The sequence below is a fragment of the Pelophylax lessonae genome, assembly GCF_965119305.1.
Source record: "Pelophylax lessonae genome assembly, chromosome: 10".
NCBI lineage: Eukaryota > Metazoa > Chordata > Amphibia > Anura > Ranidae > Pelophylax > Pelophylax lessonae.
The window spans coordinates 3,639,296-3,643,666 of record NC_138777.1 but is presented as its reverse complement, the minus strand read 5'-3'; the positions used below and the strand labels follow the sequence as shown (position 1 = coordinate 3,643,666).

At 42.9% G+C, this 4,371-nt stretch overlaps 1 pseudogene across 1 annotated transcript; it reads left to right on the top strand.

Moving 5' to 3' along the window:
* Positions 1-1,759: 1,759 nt before the first annotated feature.
* LOC309565486 lies at positions 1,760-3,187 on the top strand (annotated as a pseudogene). Its single transcript has one exon. The product of its transcript is annotated as an uncharacterized misc_RNA (transcript).
* Positions 3,188-4,371: the final 1,184 nt, after the last annotated feature.

The following is a 4,371-nucleotide window of genomic DNA, read 5'->3' as shown; positions in this document are numbered from 1 at the left end:
ACTGCACAACATATTAATTGGAGGCACTGCTGAGATCGCTTATAAGGAAATCTTACCATATAACAAAACATACTGGTGATTGTATCTCCATATACATTGTCAAAAGTATCTATTGTCCTAGCATGGCAGGAAATCACAGTGAATCAAGTTCATCTAGGCACAGCCAGAAAGGTGAAACCGTCCCAACTATGGCCACTACCCCCGCTAAAGATACTGGTAAATCTCGAGAGACATTACATAGATTTGTTGATTATGGGATAGTTGACCACCTTCGTAGAAGATTAAACATAGGATGCAGTTTAGAGAAGTATGTCAAGGATGAAAAGGAGCACGCCCAGGGTTTAAGCGATGGTTTATTGAAGGCGGCCAGGTTTACCAACTTATAATGGCCTATGCTAACACAAAGGACATAAAAGGTCCAAGATTGTCTCATTATGAAGACATGGCCTACTCTGTGGTTTTTGTGTAATGAATTTATCACACAAATGCCCACCAGAAAGAATCATTGGAAACCCGCTCCCTCTTGATAAACAAAAAACAAGACATAGGATCCCTTTCAGATAGGCTCCAGTTGGCTGAGACTAGACTCAAACAATCTAAGGGAATTAAGGAGGAAATAGCTGTCCAGGTTCAAAATAGTAAAACCTTCTATGAGGAAACCTGTGTCCAATTTAAGAAGCTAAAAGAAAAATATCAAACACTTAAAACAGGAAGTAGAATCTTAGACAAGAAAGGGAAACCCTTAAGAAACACAACTGTTACTGGGGATGAAACAAATAACAGAAATTGAGATTCTAAAATCAGAGCAGAAGGTACTGGAGGAACAGATAGGGAAGTTAACATCCCAGTTAAACCACAAATTAATGCATCCCGGTTAAACCACAAATTAATGCATCTGGGTGATATTCATGAACCGGAAGTAAAAAGACGGGAATCTCCATATCAGCGGGAGAGACAGGTAATGCATAACCAGAGTCTAAATATGGGTCACCCCCTAGGCTTCAAAGGTACTCCCCAGAGTACAGATGAGGAAACAGATAGGGCTTCATATAAACAGGAAAGGAGGCACAGGGTCCATTTTAAAAGATATGACACCCCCAAAATCCTCAAATTTTTAAAAGAAACTGTTCCTTTTTTTCTAAGAAAGGATCCCCTGCAATCACTGACCATCTAGGAACATACGAACGTACCTGAAAGTATACACGTACCTGAAAGAGTATCAATGTGTATTAATAAAATATTGTTATCCCCCGATACCAGAGACATACATTTCAACATTTCAGCTAGTGCCCAACTTACAATGGAATGTGGTCTCTGGAAATTACCTTAAGTCATTTGAAATTTTTATGGGGAGACCCTTCCCAACCCCATGGACAATGAATCAATTAATTCTCATACCTGGAGATCTGCAGCAGATGCAAGAGGAATATGTGGCAAAATTAATTGAAAAATTAAACAGTGATTATGGTGATATTTCGCTCTCGTTTCCTTTGCCAACAGGTGCACCGACCCACCCATTCAAGCCTGGAGACAGAGTCCTGGTAAAGGCCCTCCATAAGCTAAAGTCACTAGACCCACCCTACGGACCTCCTGCGACAGTTCAAGCAGTGACCAGAACAGCGGTATTGACAGATGACTCCCCGGTTTGGATCCACGCATCGCGACTGAAGGAAGCCCCACCTCTGGATCCCACAACTGCGGACCGAAGATCGTGACGAGTACCAGACGAATTCCAGTTGGATCCAGACGCATTGGTACAATGCCAACGGACACCCCTACTCCTGGAAGACTTCCTATCCGTGCAGCAGTGGTACTCTTTGTAGCAAGCTCAACACTAGTAGCCACTGTCTGGTTACTTGCAACATGTGCTCACCACCCGGAGAACCTCTCCTCATTATGCCCTTCCTCACCCCAGGAAATGAGAGACACGAGACATTCATGTCTCCACTTTACAGTTGAAGTCAAGCCTATTGGACACAAAGGATAACATATGGATGTTTACGGCTGCCAACATACTGAACACTTCTGATTTTTGCCTTTCTGATCACTACAATTCCAATGATTTGTTTTCTACCTGCCTGCTAGCTGTTCCTACCCCAGTTAAAATGTTTTAAAAGTCTATTATAGTGGGGTGTGGGCCAACTCAAGAATGGAAGACACTGATGTATACACTCATCCAAATCTATATGCTTATTGTAGTGACAGATCCTCATATTCACTCACAGAAACAAATGGTAGAGGTAGATACAGGATATGTAACCTCCGCTGAGGTATGTTACAACATGACCTGCAATAGAAGTTATATCCCTATGTGCACACAACCAAGTCACCAGCCTACATACACCTTAGAATATAATGTCACCCGTTTAGAATAGAACCTCGTCTGTGCAAGTCAGTTACCAATAATATGACGTGTACTCATACAATAATGCAACCCAGTTATGTCAAGAATGTCCAGCTCCCTAAGGGATGGTTACTATCATGTGGGACTCCTAGTTGGACATATATCCCAGGAAATATAACAGGGGTTCCATGCACTCAGTAATCCTACCCCCAAAAAATCAATTGCCCACTCACGGTCCCCTAGATCTTTGGGATACACTCTCCCAGGCAACTGACTCAGCAGTACATTTGCTCTCTGAAGCTGAATATATTTCTTTGGCCATATCCCTAGTTGGGAGTCCCAGGCCTTGCCACGGAAAATCACAGACAACCGAGTAAGGTCGCCTGTGCTCTTGCAAAAGGGCTCAACCACACATCTAGGGCTCTGGCTGAATTATTAATGGATCTCCAGGGCACTAGACAGGCAATATTACAAAATAGGCTGACCATTGATTATCTGTTGCTGAAGCACAACATGGGATGCGATTCTTTCGAGGGTATGTGTTGTTTCAATTTGAGTAACCATTCAAAATCTATACAAAGTCATATCAAAACATTAAGTAAATTAGTAAAGGAAATTAAGGAAGATATCAGTAGCAATGGGTGGGACTGGTTTTTTGGGTGGCTGCCTGGAACTGCATTTATCCAACGGATACTAATGACCTTAGTGGGGGTGATTGTGGGTATCATGTTATGCTGTTGTGCTCAGTGCATCCCTAATATATCTAAGTGTAGGACATGTATACTTACAGCAAGAGCACAGCAAACATACCCAGGAGGGCACAGTGCTATTCTCAGACTCTAGGTGATCCCACCCTTTGAATAAGGTTGGGATCAAAGGTTGGGTTGAAAGAGTATCAATGTGCCTTAATAAAATATTGATATCCCCGATACCAGAGACACATTTCAGCTAGTGCCCAACTCACAATGGAATGTGGTCTCTGGAAATTACATTAACAAGTCATTCATTACCATTACAGACAGCATCAACACATCTCAGCCATACCTACTGGACACTTAGACTTTACATATAGATTACAGAAGACACCTGAATACATTGATAAGTACTTACATATTAACACATCAGACAGCTGAGCATAGACGGGAAGGGCCTTCCACAAAAGCAACTTCAGACACAAGACGTCTCACATTTACATCAATGTGTTAGGGACAACAAAACCTCTCATGTATTGTCTTAGATATATTCTATTGTTAAACTGAACCATGGATTGTACACCAGTTCAAACTGTTTTTCCCTCTGAAATGACCTATAAAAGTGTGAGCTGTAAACAAACAAATCAGATGTATTTCCATTAAGCTTGAGTGCTGTATGCCTGTACATCTCCTGGCCAGAGGGGGAAAATTTAAATTCACTGCACGAGGGAGTACACTGAAGGGTCGTAGGTCTGGGACCTAAACGTAAAATCATCTTGCAACTGCCTTTTGACGTGGACGAGTTAACAGGACCCGACCTGCAATGGGATAAAGTCTATATGGAAAAGGGTGGGTTACATTGGCTAGAATACGCTCCGTATTGGTATCAGCGTGATAACAATAAAGACAGTAGAAACAAAAAGAAACCTAGCAAAAATTAAACTAAATTACATGATTTAGACGCTTCAGTGACACGTCCGCCTCAACCACCCCCACCATCTACACATAGCAAACAACACTATCCTAGCCTCTCAAAGAAGGATATAGATGGATCTCTTGAAGGTCACCGCTGCTACACCCTCTGCACCACCGAGAGGAAATCAGCTATATCCTAGCTTATCTCAGAGAGACCTAGACGATCTCCTTGCTATTACGGCCGCTACTCCTGCCTCCCCTGTTGCCCCTATTGTTCCTGCCGCTCCCACTGTCCCTATCATTTCTGCTGTTCCAGCCGTCCCCACCACGCCACCTGGGAGGGGCCAACCTTCCACTCCACCTCAGGGACAGATGACTCAATCAGCAAACTACTGCCTCTGATCAAGGCCCGGAATCTGA